At 41.9% G+C, this 19054-nt stretch overlaps 1 long non-coding RNA gene across 1 annotated transcript in view; it reads left to right on the forward strand.

The window, feature by feature from the left end:
• The window catches only part of LOC310679776, a 97335-nt gene that overhangs the window by 48242 nt on the left and 30039 nt on the right, over nt 1–19054 (forward strand). The window lies entirely within an intron of this gene.

Consider the following 19054-nt stretch of genomic DNA (forward strand, 5'->3'; position numbering starts at 1 on the left):
AGAGATCGTTTGGGCATACAAGAGCAGCTGTTTGTTTTTAGACACCCTCAAAGGAACTTAGAATAAAAGCCACCAAAACAAAATTTAAAAGCCTCACAATAAAAAGCAATAAATGTCGCATGAGTAAAAGAGATTGAAAACAAACAGGTTAACCATGTCCTTCAATGTGTTTGCAGTTTCTAGTTACACATATTTCATCTAACCTCTCTTCAGCCATCTCAAAACCATGAGCACTACATCACTGTGCAGCCGAAGGTAGCCTGGTACAAGAACTATGTATCTTTGGTACATAGCTTATTCTAACAAGGAGCCACCCTTCTCCAACCTGTTGCAGATGTTTTGAGCTACAGGTCCTAGGGATGGTGATAGTTGTGGCCTTGAGAAGGCTGCTTTGTGCCATTTTATATTCCCAGCAGGTTGTGCTTTGTGTGATTGAAAGTCTCTGAGGCGATCTACTTTTTCTGCATATATACAAAGCATATTCAGGAAGCTTCCTCTGCATCCCATCCTACTCCATCAAAAGGGAGGAAGGGATCTACGTATTTCAAAAAGCCTCACTGAGTGGTCAGACAGGCAGTCTGGAACTCAAGAATTATAGGTGAAAGGAATGAAATGAAGGCTTGAAAGCTATAATTTATCTTTTTGTGGTGTCATCAGAAGCAGCTGTTAGAGGCAGGCAAATTAAAGATTTAGGCGTCCTCGGACAGCTAGCTCAGGAACGGAAAACTACTGAGAAGAACAAACAATTTGTGCCTACCTAAAAAAACTTCAGGATCTTTTGACCTGCCTGGTTTGTTTTCTTCTCATCTCATCTGTTCCTCTGGCTACACTGCTCCCCATGTATGGCCACAGATTGCAACCCTATACTATTCCCTATACTAAAGTTGCAGACTTAGTGCACATGGCAGCACAGAGAGAGAGATTTTAGGGTTGGGTCTTGTATATGCACATCTGCCTCCCATCCACAGATGCAGCATTCAGAGGATGAGGCAGATTCATGGACATGCCTCGTGTTGGCTAACCTGGTTTTGCAGCAGTTAGTATTCCCAGGTTGTAAATGACCTAAGGCTAGATAATGACTTTCCTGTGGCCCCCTCCTAGTGCATTCATGGCCAAGGAGAGATTTGAACCAATGGGATGGCGGGGGTTCTGTCTCACAGCCCCCACCCTTAGCCATAACACCACATCGTCCTTGTCCAAAATGAGCAGCTAGCTATTCAGCGTGGTATCGGAACACGATGCAATGTCTTGCTAACTGTTCCGTGCTTGTACGTTTCAGCAGATCGTGAGGAATGTTTTACAAAGCAGAGAAAGTGAAACAAAGAGAAAAAAAACATATTCGTTCAAGTGGGGTGGGGGGGGAGTTGGTGATTTGTTTGCCCCTTTCGTATGCCGGCTGTTTCTACACTAGAGGATAAATAGCTGCTTTTATGTTGAACAATGCTTACCACATTCGCTGACAAGCAATTGCTTTCTCTCTGTTTAGTCAACCAGGCTTCCAGATAAAAGAAGTTTGGAAAGAAGAGGGGGTGGGTTTTCTTTCCCCTGCAGTGAGGAGAGACAAAACAGCCACAGTATTTGTGCCTTGTCCGTTGCTTAAGCAATGACTGAGCTGAATATCTCTAGTAAAAGTTTTGTTGCTGTTTATAACCCCCCCCCCCACTTCTTGCCATGTCTACACATAATCCAGGCTGGGTGTGAATGCTAACATTGGCCTTCTTCAGCCGTCTCATATATATTATTTGGTGGTGAGTTTGTTAAAGGCTCCACCTTCACAAAAGAAAACTACTGGAGGAGGAGAGGGGAGTCGACATTTTTGCACAGATCCTTCCTCTATGAATTCTTTCAAATAAAAAGAGAGCCCCCACACCCTGATTAAGGTAGAATTAAGGCCCCTTCAGACTGCTGAGATTTAAGCTCTGGCTCCATTTATGGCTGGGTTTTGTTTTTTGTTTTTAACACACACACTATGGACTAGACTGTGATACAAGGGTATGCATCATGAATGTGCATCATACCATCTGTCTGTTCCATTTGTCCGTGTGGTTCTGCAGTCAAAACAAATCCGTCAACCCAGATTTGCTAGTGGTGGGTTGCCTAGGAGCCAGGATTACAGCATTGCTCTTGTGTGATGTGTGTGTGTGTGTGTGTGTGGTTGCTGTCTTTCATGATATTGCTTGCCTCTTCAATTATGCCCCCCTCCACACACACACACACACACACACACACAAATCTCAGAAGACTTTTGAAAGCGTTTCAGGAAGCATATCCAATTCCTCTTAAGAGAGGCTCAGAAATGCACCCAGTTTGGAACAGGGAAACTGAGGAACAATGATTCATGTTGCTTATTATTCCTTGATGTGCAGATGAAGATGATTTACAAGAATAGAGTGGGTCTTCAAAACACACATTTCAAGTGACAAAGGAATCTTCAGCATTCACCAAAAACTGTATAGTGCCAAACACAACTCTGTGGGAAGGCAATCTCACTACTTAGGTGCTGCCGCAGAGAATTTCCCTCTGCACCACCCCAACCTTCTGAGGGCCTTGGAACTTCCAGGAGAGCTGCTTCTTGCTGATCTTAACGCATCATGAAGATGATGGCAACAATGATGTATGAGGAAAGCCAGACAGATGTTCTGAGTGGGCCTGTGGAAAAGTGATAGGTTGCTGACTCTTTTATTCCCAATCTGGCAACTTCATATTGTGCAGGCTATATCTCAAATGGACTTAGATATTTTATATGGAAATCTTGTTTGGAAAGAGCTTATGGTACATCTATAAGCTCCATGGGTAGGCTGGAGACAGATGGAAGTTTTAGGAAGACAGGTTAATGTCAAGAGGCCTACTAGTTACTTACATAGGTAGCACTCTGAAATACTTGGTCATGTTCAGCGCCTCTGCTCTCTCCCCAGTTTTAGCCTTCATCAAATGCTATTTGCAAAGGGGGGGGGGAATTAGTGACTGCTCTTGTCATTCTCCGATTGGCTCTCTCTTTCTGTCTTGCACATGTGCAAATGGTGCTCCCCAACATGAAGAAAGGCTAAATCGTATCCACATTTCCATTTTGCACTGCCAGAAAGAAAACATCAAAGATTTGATCCTGCATGTCATATGACTGCCTTTTTGCAAGGCAGAGAACCCAGCGCAGAGGGAGACAATTTATCTAGATAATCCAAAATGGAGGCTACAAATTTAATTCAAAGTTAATTTGGTGTTGCATTACGGAACAGCCTTTATTACATCCTGAGTTGTATTCAAGGTAGTCCCTGGTTCCATCAGTGCAAGGACTTCTCCTCCTCCCACTTGCTTCCTCCATTGATTCTGGGGGTTGCCCCTGCCCTCTGCTGAGATTGGGGGGGGGGCAGTGCAAGATGTAGGTGGGATGGGGGAAAGTCCTGCTGCAGAGGCTTGACAACCATATGTCAGGAGTGCTCTGATGGTGTTTCCTGCTTGGCAGGGGGTTGGACTCGATGGCCCTTGTGGTCTCTTCCAACTCTATGATTCTATGATTCTAGTGCTAATCTTTGCGCTAGTACAGTTATTTTGTTGAATATCTCCTCATGTGTTCATTCAGTGATTTGATAAAGCTATGACTTGCACAGCAAATCCTGCATGACTTTACTTAGAAGTAAGAGCCAGGAAGTTCCATGGAGCTTACCTGGAAGCCGTTGTAGATTCGATGGCACTGTTAGTGTCTATTGCTCCACAGCATTGTGGTCTAAGATGTTTCATAAGTTTAGGGTATCGCATTCCCATGGCTCCCAATCGTCTGTTGTGTGATCTGCTTTAAAAACTGCCACATGTCTATTTTTAACTGCCGTTGATTTTGCTTGTCGGCTCAATTTTGTTTTTAGATTTCATTTCGTCTTGCTTTTAGCTAGTACTTTTCATCTTATTTCATGAACCATTGTAGAAAGGTGGGGAATAAATTCATAAATAGCCTGTGATTTCCCCTTATTCATTCATACTATACATACTCTAACTCATACCGTCCTCCACTGAGGAACAGTGTTTTCCTATTATATATTACCCCCACCCCACCCCACACAGTTCATAGTGACTCCCCCCCCCTCTCCCCTCAGCCTCAGTGGAACAGCCAACTCAGGTTGTGCACATAATTCCTCTCAAAGGAGCCCAGGGCGGTTAATGAGAAGTCCCATGACAATGAGGGCTATAGGTTGAAAGCAAAGAAGTGGAACATGGGAAGAGGCCTTATACCAGGTCAGTATTGTCTCCTCTGACTGACTGGCAGTGGCTCTGTGGATCATTAGCACCACTTTTTTTAACTAGATCCCTGTTCAGGCACTAGTTTCCAGTGCAAGTGGTCCTGCTTGTGCAATGTGACTTTCCTCTCTCCTCTCTTGCCCACTCTGTGTTTCCCCAGATTGGCTCTTGAGAACCCACAGAACACCACATGGATGGAGTGTGGGAGATTGCTCCCTTGGGCTACTGGAAAGCATGACATTGATGCTTCTCCAAGTTTCCCTTGTGATTAGGGAGGGTGGGAATGCATTGGCAGCTGCTTTTCCCATCATGTCAGTATGCTCATCCCCGGCACACTATGTGCATAGGATAACAAACAGGTGCAGTAGGGAGCCTACAGCACTTACACAAGCTCCTCACTTGATTTAGACCCCCTGATCTATTGTGCAGGGCTTACCCTATGCACAAGAAGATCAAACCTATCCATTCTTAAGTAAATCAGCCCTGAGTGTTCATTGAAAGGACAGATCCTGAAGCTGAGGCTCCAATACTTTGGCCACCTCATGGCTGGAAAAGACCCTGATGTTGGGAAAGATGGAGGGCACAAGGAGAAGGGGACGACAGAGGGCGAGATGTTTGGACAGTGTTCTTGAAGCTACAAACATGAGTTTGACCAAACTGCGGGAGGCAGTGGAAGACAGGAGTGCCTGGCGTGCTCTGGACTAAACGACTAAACAACAACAACTGCCCCATGCAAGTACCACAGGCTCTGTGCTGAAGATGTGGGTGGCAGTGGGCACAGCAATGACAATGTGGACAGCATTCCCCCAGTCTCCCTCACTGAATTTAAATTTCATTGGGGGGGGGCAACTACTTGGATAGGTCTTACAACAGGCATAGGCAAACTCAACCCTCCAGACGTTTTGGGACTACAACTCGCATCATCCCTAGCTAACAGGAAGGACCAGTGGTCGGGGATGATGGGAATTGTAGTCCCAAAACATCTGGAGGGCCGAATTTGCCTATGCCTGTCTTACAAGATGCCAGGAATTGAACATCAACCCTTCTAAATGCAAAGTATGTACTCTATATACTAAGTTATAAGGTCTGTGGAGGTGGGTATGGAGAATGCAAACATGGCAGGAGAGGGAGAAGAAGTTTCATTGCCTAAGTGGAACTTATTCCGCTTATGCAGTGACTTCAGTGGATTCAACCCACCGGTTTCAAATGCTTTTTTTTATCAGCAGTTCATTTTTAATGTGCATTAAGAATGCTTTTATTAGTGTCCTAAGACTGTAATGAATCATACTTGGGGTGTGATTGTCACCAGTCCTTCAGCATTTATTCACTGCTGCAGCAGCAAAGCTCTTTTGTTTAGCTTTGTTAATGGATCAAAGATTTCCAGATGTGAACAGAAGGAAGTTCACATTACTAGGAGAGCAGCGACTTTGTGCAACACAATCAAAAGAGTGTGAATTGTTTGGTAAGCCAGCAGGCAGCCGGCAGCTTACAAAGCTTTAGAATCAAAGTATGTAGAATTATTGCACACCTGGGGCATGATATGGTCAGAGTTATGCAGCTGGAGGTCCTATTGATTTCAATCAATGGAATTCGAGCACTTGTTTCCCATTGAAATCAATGGAACTAAAGAGGGCTTAACTTTATATTGATTGTGCTGTTGTTTCTTAGTTGCGTGTGTATGGGGGGGTGGGGGGGTGGGAGACGACACAAATTTTCCAAAAGATTTAACCAACATTACAAAGACTAATTGTTTGAATTTTTGAGGATTAGCCAGGTTAATAGAAAATTACATCAAATCCTAAAATGTAATTCATCTGAAACTTCCATCTTAAAACTGTAAAATATCCCTTCATCCATTAAGTTTGCTAAATAATAATAATAAAACAATTACTGTAAGTATTTCTACTGTTATTTTAAAAATAACAGTTCAGTTGACTCGCTTGCTGTGCATGAACTTTATAAGCATCAGCAGATATTATGGGATGGAATCCCTTGTTTTTCTGCTGGAACATTATCCTAAATATGTGCAAGTCTGTGTAGAAGCAACAGCAATAATTTGAACTGAGACAGAAGGACATAATCTTCAAAGAGCATTGCGTATCTAAAGTATAAATTAGCTTCTCCATAATGCTCACTTCAGAGACTACTAAATGATAACCTGAAACTGCAATCCTGTAGCCACTTACATGGGACTAAGTCCTTTTTAACTCTATGGGACTGACCTCTGAGTGGACTTTGTGCTACTTGGAAACCTTAAAAATAAGATTTCTTACATTGTATGATTCATTTGTTTTGATCACTAGTTCCCCCACACCAGGTTATATGACTTTTGGGTTTGTGTCATTTTTCAGTAAGCCATATCACCTTTTTTAAAACCACATTACTGTATTATTCTTTTTAGCTGAAAAGAAAACGGGACATGTGCAGCAGGTGATAAAGTAGCAGTGGCTGAGAAAGAGAATTGTAGGCAGATTGTATTTCGGTGGAAGGGGTAAAAATATTTTTAGAATACTTAGATTTCTCAATCAATCACCTCCTTGAAAAAAAGTTGGATATTCAGGCTTAGATATTTCTATGCCTTACACAATATAGACAATAGTTGCATATGAGCTATGTGTCTCTTTCTGCATCCATACTCCAGGATTTTAGCTCTAGTAAGCTCAGAGTGGAATCTTATACGAATCTGCATGGAAGTCTCATTGAGTCCAGTGGGATTTACTTCAAGGTAAGTGGATGTAGAATTGCAACCATGATTCTAAGCATATTTGCTCAGAAGCAAAGCCCACTGTTTTCAGGATTGCAGCTTCCAGTGTTTAGAAGGCAAAATGGATGGAACCTGCAGATAGAACAGAAAATTGCCATAGGCTAGCATAAGATATTGTTCGAAGAATGTAGAAATCTGTAAGCAGTGATCAGAGAGCAGAATGAAGAAGTATAATTCTGATAGCTACATGGACCACTGATGTGGTGCATGTGTGTATAATAAAATGGGAAGCCATCTCATGGCTGAAAAATGCAAAAATGTGTGCACATTTTGGAACATTTAGAACATATGAACTCCACTAGCCCAGCCACCAGCTTGTCCCTCTGTTTCTACACAGCATTTGATCTCCAATTTTCTGAGGATTGAAGGATGCCTTCCAGACTGTAAATACAATTTCAAACTGAAATGTGCAAATTAAGTAAATATACAGTTTTGTAATCTCAGCTGCGGAATATGCGCTTTTCTATTACAAAAATGTAGTTTTTTCCTAGTTCAAAATCCCAGGTTACTTTTGGTTTTATTTACAATGGACTAATGCAATCCATGACTTGCTATCCTTTCATCTATTAGAAATATGTTACCCATGAGTCAAACAATTGAAAACTGTCGTAGCATATTTAAATAGGTGCTGTAATTTGTGGGAAACCTATGCAGCTATTGATATATGTACCTATCAATTCTGATATGCCACATCTAGCCTTTTCTCCCCATTTCTCTGCGCAGTTGATATCTCTGATTTACATTTACAGATCTATTTAATTAAGCTAAAGCAGAGAAGTGCATGTAGATCAGAGACAGGGTGGATATCGTGCAAGATTAATTTGCATTGTGCCCTAGACAATTTAGGGGTTGATTTTTTAGAGGAGCAAACCAAAATTGCAATGTAAAGGTGTTTTTAACTTACTATCTCTCTCACGCATGAAAATATTATAGTCATCACTGCAATTTGCATGTTCCCTTTAAAGTCAAAAGAGTTACTCTGCTGAAGATTAATATATGTTACAGCCAATGGTGCAGACAGCCTTAGACAGAGGTGGGAAATGTTTTTCAGCCCAAGACCACAATTCCTCATAGACAAACTTTCAAGGGCTGCATGCCAGTGGTGGGTGGCGCCAGAGGCGCCAGAGGCAAAAAGTGAGAGGAACAACAGGTGCTACGCTTGCCTTTGTGAACAGTAGGCTGCATTGCAGCCACACAAAAATCAGTGATTGCTACATACATCTCTTCATCCTCCACCTAGGCAAGCAAGAGGATGCATTATAGCCAGGCAAAAGCACTCAAGGGGGATGCAGAGCAGGGCTGGTGATGGGTGTGGTCTGGGAAGGGGGTGTGGACTTGGGAGCTTCTCAGGAGCCAGGCATAGAATACTGAAGGGCTCTAGGTTCCCCTCCTTTGGCCTGAGACATTTTGGAGCCTAAGGCAGAGCATTAAAATGGCACCCCATGCTGCATAATAATTAATAATAATAATAATAATAATAATACAGCAATAACTAAACCGCTGGAGTTTTTTACCTTTTAATGGTAGCCTAAATTTGTCATGCTTGATGAACTGCTTCTGTAGCTAGAGGAACTAGGCCAGTGTTTCTCAAACTTGGGTCCCCAGCTGTTGTTGGACTACAGTTCCCATGGATGATGAGAGTTGTAGTCCAAAAACAGCTGGGGACCCCAATTTGAGAAACACTGAACGAGGCTCCGTGACCATATAAAATTTGGCGAATGATGACAGTCACGTTGAAATGCTTGAAATGCATTTTCTCACTTTTTGAAAACACAAGACTGCTGGTAATCAATCACTTTCACCACATTTCAGGCATTTGCTGTAACATATCCAAAAATGTATTCAGGTCATGAACAGGCTTTTTTTGTGTGTACAGATAGATGTCAACATAAGAGCATAAAAATAGCTTTTAAAATGCAAACCAAAGGTCCAACAAAATGTTTTTCAGGAAGCCCAGAAGTGGGGCCTGTGTACAACAGCATTCTCTCCACTCAGCAACTGGGGAAAGTCAGAGCTAGCTAGCAGGGTTAGGCTGTGTGTCTGGTGCTGGGAATAGATTCCTGCTCCCTGGTTCTTGAATGATGCCCACTTCAGATGACTAATGTGTGAAGTTAGCTCTAGTGGAAGACCTGGGCAATGGCATTTTAGGCATCAAACTCATCACAGATCAAATGTTTGAATCACAGATCAAATGTTTGAATAAAACCTCAGTTGCCAAAATTGTTTGCACTTTTCATTCTCCGCAGAATTTAATAATACTGTCGTTAATTGGCAAGGACAGGCTAGGGTTTAATCTAATAAATATGGAAAGACGATCAGATCCAAAGATAGACCAAGTTCTTGATAGCTCTTTTAGCAGGACTTGCCCTCTTGATTTTGAACATCATGGGCTTTGAAAAAACAAACACTCTGCATTACTGCCACGATCACTAAAATGGTTCGGATGCATTGGGAGTCTAAGAAGAAGCCGTTGTTAAATAGCGCAGATATGTATGTGGGGGATTTGAGTAGGAGTTAATCAAATCATTCAACCATGGCCTATTTCTCTACTAAAATAATATATAGTCTGACAACAGAAAGGACAGCCAGGGCTCGATCTGCCATTACAATCTCCATTCAGTCTGTTGAATTTCTGCATTGCTAAAATCTCTGCCTGTTGCATAAGCTTTTCCTGTATGCTCCAGTACTCTGTGGCAATTAAATGAGGCTCAGAAAGGCAGTTTTTGACCTCAATTTGTTGGTTTTCATCAACTTAAAAAGTTTGACCTTAAGGATTTTCTTGGGGGTGGGGGAAACATTCCTATCCGTTCTACATACCATGCGTTGTTGCATTATCCTATAGAAACAGCTGCTGTGTGGAAGATTAACTGTGCATATTTTCAAACACAGGACTGCGACTCAAAAACATAAAAAAGAAGTACCCTCCATTGCTTTCTCACATTACACTGTAGGAGAGGCATGGATGCTCCCTTGAGTCTCAGGGATATGAGAGCGAAGCATACTTATGAGAACAGAAAGACAGGAAACTAACTTTGGAAACAAACCTTGGCTGGAGGGGTCTCAATTCTGAACTTGGGGTTGCTGCCAAAAGCACAAGTTCCATTTGAGTCCTTTGCTATTCACTGCCACTTGACCCTTAAAAAACACACCAACAAACCTAGAAATGCTTGGGATTGAACCTGAGGTCTTCTGCATGAAATAATAATAATAATAATAATAATAATAATAATAATTAGTACCCCACCCATCTGGCTAGGTTTTCTGCAACTGCAGATACTTGAGAAATTTGATCTTTCTGAATTCCCTTATGGAATTCCGATGTGGATTGGAATTTAGATAGACACCAAATTTCACACATCTCCAGATTCTGTGGCACAGTTCTTAGTGGTCTAAATGTATTGATGCCCACATTCAAATACGTATTTCAGCTGAAAAGTAACAGTTCAAATGCATATTTTGAGGAGGGAAATAAGCGTTGAAATACATCATATCTTGATAGGAATTTTGTTTAGGCGTAGATTAATGCTGAAGTGGAACAGAATTATTAAAAAAGGTGTGATGAAAGTCAGATGGGTTAGAAACAGATTCATCCACCAGGTAGATAAAAACAGGGTGCTGGATTAAATGGGCCTTTTGGAGCAATGCAGCTTTCTTATGTTCTTATCCAGGGCCGGCGTTTTGCCGCCTGAGGCACACCACAAAATGGCGCTTCTCCTCTGTGCCAGGGTGAGTGAGGAAGGGTGAGTGAAGATCTACATCAGGAACCAGGGAAGAATTAATATCTGCATTGGGAACAAGGGGGAGGGGACCAGCAGCTTCTCCTATTCACCAAGAGGCTGCTATAGAGATGGCATTGGGAGGGATGCTGAGGAGGCAGCAGATCTGGCCTTCAAGGAGCACACCACAGCTGTCGCTGCCACCATAACAAAAACATTCCCTGGAGGCCGTATCTGCTGCCCCTGTGAATCCTGCCACCTGAGGCGGTCACCTTACCTTGCCTCATGGGTGGGGTGGGGTCTCCATTCACATTTTGCATTTCTGGACTTCATAACCGCATCATTGTCAGGGGCAGAGGAACAACACGAGTAAGCTTGCCTAATGGGAGAGAGGAGGTGAACATGGGCTGACTTTTCATTGGCAGCTACATCTGGTTCCGCCCTCGAACATGCAGCGAGAGAAGACTCCAAAGCAGAACGTTGGCATGTGTGTGTGTGTGTGTGTGTGTGTGTGTTCAGATATGGGAATGATCTGAGAGAATATGCCCTTGCTTTTAAAATAAGATACACAATGTTAATGAAGGCAGGCAGACTATGACTCGGTATATAATGCATTATCTAAAGACTTGCAGTACAGACTCAATCTACATCAGTGCAGTGAAATGTGGAGTGTTTGACAACATCATCTGATAGCATAATTGTATCCCTTCCTTCCTGAAATTACACCACTATTCCACAGAACAGACAGACATCTGGAAAACCTACTGCATAAGTAGCAGCTGTGGTTCCTGTGCTAAATTAGGAAGTCAACTGGGTTTCCCCCTGGTTTTGTTACAAACCATTTTTTGTAACTTTAGAGGTATAATAACTATTTGCTAATTTCATCTGTGAAAACAAAATCAGAGAGAGTTATAGCCTGACTTTTCCTTGCACTTTAGAAGGTTTTGCAATATGTTGCATCAATTATTTATTTATTTAAAATATGTTCAGTGTAAGAACTCTTGCCTCAATTTTGATAATTTTGTTAGCCACCATTACCTCCAGATTTTAAAAAGGCCGGGGCAAAAATTCAAGCAGAGTGTAATTAATATAAGGAATTGTGTCATCATACACTGATGGGCAAAAATGTTAAATAAAATATAGTAACCAAAAACCACCCTAATTTCGTAAAGAAACAGAATTAAATGAGGACAGATTACTTTTCTCTTTTAACCAGTTTTGTAATCACTGCTCAGCCACTGGAAGAGATTTACAGCTCAGCCCTACACGTGTCTACTCAGAAACAAGTCCTGCTGAAATAAATAAGTCGTGTTATGTGCAGTTAGGATTGCAGCCATAGCCAAGCATATTCGAAGGAAGAGGCCACAACTTTATTTGCAGGACTTGTAATGGGTGATTACAGCAAGTGCAAGAAAGCATCCCATTACATATCACCACCATCATGTGTATTAATTAAAATATTAAACGGGAGCCATAATATTAAATAATAGCTGCATTTTTCAAGTTTAAACACAACAATGTAGCATCCTCTATGACATGGTAGAAGTGTCCCATGTTGCTTGTATTCATCAAAGGGTGGTGTATACTACCACAAACTGAAAAAGCAAAATTTCCAGGGAGGAGAAACCTGAAATTTATAGACATATTTTAGTGGGGAAAATGTCTCATTTGAGGATATCCAGATGTGTGGATTTCAACCACAAGGTTCATTTTCTCCCTAAAGCAGAGCGAAAGTCTTTCTCTTGATTGACGCACCAACGCGGCTCCCCCATTGTGATCTTTTATTCTGCGCTGAGTTGTACAGCTTAGGGGCCGGAGCTCATGAAAGCAACCTCCACCTGGAGGCCACTTTAAAGTGCTCCCTGTGGTGTCTGTCTCCATGCAGCAAACTGTTTGTGTGCAGTGGATTGCGATGCCAAACTGGGTGTTTTGGGGAAGGATTTCTCTCCATGACACCACAAACCTCCTTAAGAAAATGCAAAGCATCCTCCATGTAAAAGTTATTTTGTGTGCATTAGTGTCTTTTAGATATTTCTGGTACACAAGTGTGCAAGCCCCAGTTCGGGCGCTTTTAACGGACAACCCACACGGAGAGAGCTGTTCATACAGTTACGATTTTCCAACACACGCTCCCACTGATGATTGTGGGGGGAATCAAGCATATAAGCCTCAGGCCTTGTGTACCACAAGCCTTTTGGGTTTGGAAGCCCACTCACTTCTGTATGGGCTGAATGGCCAAGCCTTGAATGTAAGAACAGCCTTGATCTAGCCCAGGGTTCTACTTTCTGAAGTAGTCAACTAGATGGCTCTGGGATAGTCACAAGCAGACAGACATGGTCGAATACATTTTGCTTCCCGAAGCGAAGGACAAAGCAATGCCCCACATTTCATGTACTAAAGCCTATAGGAATGTTATGGATCTCACTGCGGCATTGGCAGTGGAAAGTGTCTTCTGTGGCATGTAAAAGCAGGGTGCTAGGGGTGCTCAGAGGCAGAGCTAGCTGCTCCAACACCCTGAGCAGCCCGTGGGGGTGGGGCTAGTCACCTGCGGGACAGGGCTAGCTGCCATGGGAGTGCGTCGGTGTCGGCGTTCATCCCAGGGGGGTTCGCCAGCGGTGGGGAGCATCCCGGGGGCACCGCCAGTGGCGATGTCACTCCCCGTCAGGGAAGGCACTCAGGCTGCACCCACTGCGTTCTGCTACTGGGGGTGCTGTGTGGGATATGTGTTATACACTGCTCTGTTCTCATAGGGAAGTAAGAAGGTATTGGCTTCTATTATGACCCATGGTCATTGCACTGTTTCCATTCTGCTGCAGTTTGACTTCTGGAAAAAAACAAAACCCTACATTATTTGTCTTGCAGTCTGCTGTGGCATAATTTTAATTATTTTAATTAGCACGGCAATATTCTACATCATTCATTTCAGTTCAGAGGGGAAACATCGCAAAGGCGGGGGACGACCACATCATCAATTAAATTTCATTTGCAGACTGAAAGCAGAAATAACAGTGAACAACCAATTGTATTTACTGAATTGATTTCAAATCTGGAGATGGAATAATAAGCCAACATTAGTAATTTTCATTTTCACTGGTACTCTCTGACATCCCTAGTTTTCCAGCACATAACAACCTCTGCTCAGGCCACTTCCCCTTCTGCCCCCCTGCATTTGCCTGGAGTTGCCATCTCACTCTTCCTAGCGGTAGGGCTGGCCCATCAAGCTGAGCATTAAGTCCCCATCTGCTGAAACTGCCTTTGAATATAGAGGATCCCTGTAGTAAGCATCACTATTGATAGACCTATCTGTGGTGAATTTGTCCAAATCTCTTTGTATTAAGTTACCTAAATCAGCCGTCACCACCACATCCAATGACAGTAAATTCCATTATGCCTTTTGTGGGGAGAAAAGAACTTACTTTCTTGCATTCATATACATACTGAGTTCATATAGGAATGTGTACGTGTGCAGAAAGAAACACACAAACAAGAACTTGTGCCAGACCTCTCCTCACGCGAGCAGTGTGACATCAGAGAATTTATTCACAAAAGATCACAGAAAGTGCCTCTGTGGAAAGGGGTTTCCGGTTTCTAGCACATCCTCTTCACGGAAGTAATCACTGTAATTTTACCAGAGTACCTCTTCTGATGTTTCATTGCTCACATGAGTAGATTACTCCAATATAGTCCAGATGTTTCAAGTTTGAAGAAGGCAAGTACGGAGAACAATTATGATAACTAAAAACAACAAGGTATCAGAATACCCCACACAGTGTAGCAGTTGCTTAGAACATCAGCTTCCTTCTGTTTGATTACATTATCTTGTTGTTTTCAATTTAGCTATTAAACCACACAGATTTTATATTATCAGGGTTGCAGTTTGATTAAGAACTTTGACCAGGTAAGTGTAAGTACATCTGCAAATTAACAAAACCACAATGTATGTTCTATTTGGAGATAGTAAAGGAAGTGTGAGGGTATCGTAGTTACAACTTATAAAAGTTAAGTTGCAACATATAAAGATGAAAGGACATTTTTTTAAAAAAAAACTCCTATTATAACTAAACCGAAAAGTTATTCAGAAAGTAAACAAGAATGCCCATTACTCACAGCTCTGCTGAGGGGCAGTATATAAATCTTTTAAATGGTAAATAAATCAACTCTAGTGATTAATAAACTCAAGTGATGGAAATGAGCACCACAGATGAATAATCTAAAGTGTCAGTTGATCTACCTATGGATAAAAATGTACAACCTAACACTTGAAACCCAAAACTGCATAATTTAGTTGCACCTGCTTATTATTATTTTTAAAAAGTATTGGTCCTTAAATTAGTTAGCTTGACTAGCTTGTTTAGATGGTTTCAGTGGGGCTTAGTTGCAATGAAATGTAAATAGGCTTGGAACCATTTTGGATGTGAACAAAATTATGATAATGAACATTCTTCAACGGAGAAAAGTGTGCTCTGTGATTCAGAATACTTTCTGCTACCAAGTTTTAAAATGGCTGCACTAAGAGCATTCAATCACAAGTACTTATATGTTTTACATGTTTCTTTTTGATGACAGAAGATGTTTTAAGTCAAAAATGGCAGGAGGAAAAAACATATTTTAAAATACATGTGACCAAAAATAAAATTATAGCAGCATCAAGATTTTACTAGCAATCAAATCTGTGTATACAATGACGTTGTGTTTGACAAGCGTGAGCAAGTTCCTTGTTCTTTTGTTTCACTTTATACTTTAATGCACCTATTATGATAATCTCCCACATGTTGCGGGTGAGTGGGTGGGGGAATACAAATTTATCCCAAAATTCACAAATACAATACCATAAGCTATCTGCATGATAGCTTACTTCTAGTAAGAGTAGGATCTAGCATTTGCAGACAGTTGCAGCAAATTGAAGTCCACGCCGTCATATCTTCTATGAAAAGAGTTCAGGAAGGCTCACTTCAAAGCCAAGGGCAATTAGAAGAAAACATAAATCAATTAGAACTCTTGAGGGAGAGGGAGAGAAAGAAAGGATTTACATCAGCTTTCTTGAATATTGTAAGCAGGATACTGCAGGAGTATGGGAAACTGTAAGAAGCCACAGAGTCAATAACCATAATGCTCAGCTGACCACCACTCAAATCCAGTGTTAAGGACTTCACTGTCCAACACCAGGAATATCAGAAACTGCAACTGGTAGCCAGGCCATTATTCCATCTAGCTTAGTATTGTCTACCCCAAGCTGTCTGTGTGATTAAGTCCCATTTCGACAGTCTATCACGAAAGAGGGGTGGGTTGATCACATGAGCAGCAGCTTCTCACAGACATATGCCTAGTCTGAGGGTCCATCATATGCATAACATACATGCCCAGGCCATGTATGGACTGTATGGGCAGGTCCCCAAATCGCAGCCCTGTCAGAGAAGAGCTCCAAAGACTCAGAGGACTAGGTTTCTTTACCACTGGAGACAGTCAGGTGATCTACTAGGGCTATCCATGCCCCAATAAGGCATTCAGCCCCCGTGCTTCAGGTAGCCTGTGTCTTCTGAATCTCACAATTACTCCTGTAAATTATATTTAGTCCAGGCGGTCCCTTCACCTCACTCCACCAGTCCCAAACCCAAGAGGAGATATTCCAATCCCACCAGGGCACACACCTCACCAGTGATGTTGTCAGGACAGAAATTTGATGCAGAAGTTCAAACTAAGTTCTAAATGTGGTTTAAGGCCCTCCCTTGCTCCAAAGTTGGTAACCATATTTTGGATAAAATGTCATAAATGGGCAAAAGGCTTGTTCAGCATCTCAGTTTATTAAGCCAAGATATGATCATCTGAACACAGCCATTATGTCCTGGAAATGAAGCGAAAAAAAATTATTTCTGCACAGGCAGCTACTGTTCTTGTCCATGACATTTCCCCTCTCTATTTTGCATATTTTTATTGGTGGATTTTGAAAAAGCTTTCTTTCTAAAGGCCATTCAGAAATTACTAGTGCCTTGTGCAACTTGGGCTCAAAGTCAAAGAGTTCTAGCAAAGCTGAAATTTTCAGAAGCGACTATCAGTAATTAAAGACAAGTCTTATTAAAATTGGGGAATAAAGTCAGCTAAATTAGATGATCATCATCATCAAGAGCAGAAACTGAACATGCTACCCTTCTGCAAAGACTGAGTATGCCTGATCAAGATTGCACTAAACGCCTGCAAATATTTCCAGAGCAGGGGGCAGGGAGTGGGCCCTCAAGGGTGGGGGAAAAAAAAGTCCCTGATTAGCTGAAACCTTCGTTCCAGGTCATATTTTTTCTGAATGTTCAGAATCCCCAATTGTCATAATTTGGGATACAGTTTTAAGGATTCTTTATTTTTCCACACCATCTGATCCCAGCCAATCAGCAATTCTGTAGGTGATGCCATAATGTCATGCAGCCTATCAGATTGGGCAATGTAAAGCATCACTTTACTTGCTGCAGCCTAGTGTACTAAAAAAGAGAACAATGACTTAGTTGCCTCAGCATTTGGGATAACTTTCCTCACTGCTAACATCCACTCTGAGCAAGAGGCACCCAGACACAACAAGCATACACTTTTTCTGCTTGCTATTACAGCACTGAAACACATCCCCTGTCAAAATATATAGGTCTGTGCCTCCAAATGGTCTGGTTAATCCACTGAATGATCTGTCTATGACCTCCTTGCTGTCAGGATGTGATGTTCCTTTATCTCTCTCCTACCTTCACAAGTTTGCTAAACCATCTCTCCACTTCCAGTTTATTTGAAACTGACTGGCCACTTCATGCATCTCATAAAGAGTGTCCTTGCCTATGGAAACTCGTGCTGCAATAGATTCATTTCAGTTATATACCTCCTGTCCTAAAAAAACCAAACCCCTCATGGTGGCATACATGGGTTTCCCCAGGGCTAGCCCATCCATGAGACAAGGAAAGGCAAGCTCCTCAGGAGGCAGAGTCCATAGGGGTAGCAGATCCCGATGTAGATCTTTATCCTCTCCTTGTTCCTGTTGTTGATCTTCACTCCCCCCTTCTTCCCTGGCAGGGAGCGGGGCCCATTTTGTCTTGGGCTGGCCCTGGGTTTCCCCTCCCCATTTTATCCTCACACAGAAACCTGTGCAGTACTTTAGGCTGAGAGATGGTGACTGGCCCAAGATCACCATGTGAGCATCATGGCTGATTGGTGATTCGAACCCTTGTCTCCCAGGTCTGAGTCTAACACTCTTAACCACTACACCACATTAACCTTTCTGCACTGCTCCAATAAACTACTATAAAATAGAGCCACTGAGCAATATCCACTAAGATTCTTCACAAATGAAAGACATGATTCATAGTTGCTGGAGGCTACTCTACTGTGTTTGCTTTCCTTCATCAGGCTAGTATTACCACCATTCAAGGAATGGTGCCAATCCAGTAGTGTGCTCCAAGTTTTTCTCAAGGTTAAGCAAAGGTTAGGTTCAATTTCAGCTCTTCTGATCCTAGTTTTGGTTTAATGGTCCAGGCTGGTTTGTTTCTTCTTAAGATTTATATACTGCTGTTTATACGCTATGGTCACAGGGAAGGTTACAGAGATCCATCAACGCCAGGCACAATCTTAATACTACAATATCAAAAGTCAGTGTACAAGTTTCTCAATCTGTTAAAAATACATACATACATACATACATACTATTTTAGCGGTAGCAACTCGGTGTGCTGTGGCTGTGAAGAATTGTATTTTTATTTTATTTTATGTTTTTTTGTGTTTTAACATTTAACACCACCCTGATGTGTGTACTGATATGACAATACAGAAATAAATACATAAATAAATAAATGTATTATTTGCCCTGACAGGATCACTGGAGATCATTAGGAAAGCTAGAAAATGCACAAGTATTGTGCTGTTATATAAATCTATGGTTCAACGCATTTGGAATATAGCATGCCTTTCTAGTTGCTCCCTCTCAACACAAATAAAATTTGCACAGATAAGGTCAACTGGAATGATCATGGCCTTGGGGGCTCTGTCTGATAAAAGGCCAAAGCATCCGGGGCTTTCTAGTTCAGTGGGAAAAGATGAGTGATAGAGAGGCGTTAGCAAGATAAAAAAAAGTTCATATACCATGTGGCAACAGATACATTTTCTTCCCTCTCTCACTATTATGGACAAAGGGTCGCCCAGTGAAGCCGAGGTTAGCATTATACTCAGCAGCGCTAAGAAACCAAAGCAATTCCTGACACAACACCTAATTAACCTTTCTGAAACCCAGTACCAGAAGATGCGAGACTGACCACCAATTTAGAAGGTTTTAAATACAAGTAGACAGAGTCAAGGAAGATAAGTATATGAACACATCATGAGAGGC

This window comes from Podarcis tiliguerta (genome assembly GCF_965153285.1).
Source record: "Podarcis tiliguerta genome assembly, chromosome: 6".
In the NCBI taxonomy this organism is placed as follows: domain Eukaryota; kingdom Metazoa; phylum Chordata; class Lepidosauria; order Squamata; family Lacertidae; genus Podarcis; species Podarcis tiliguerta.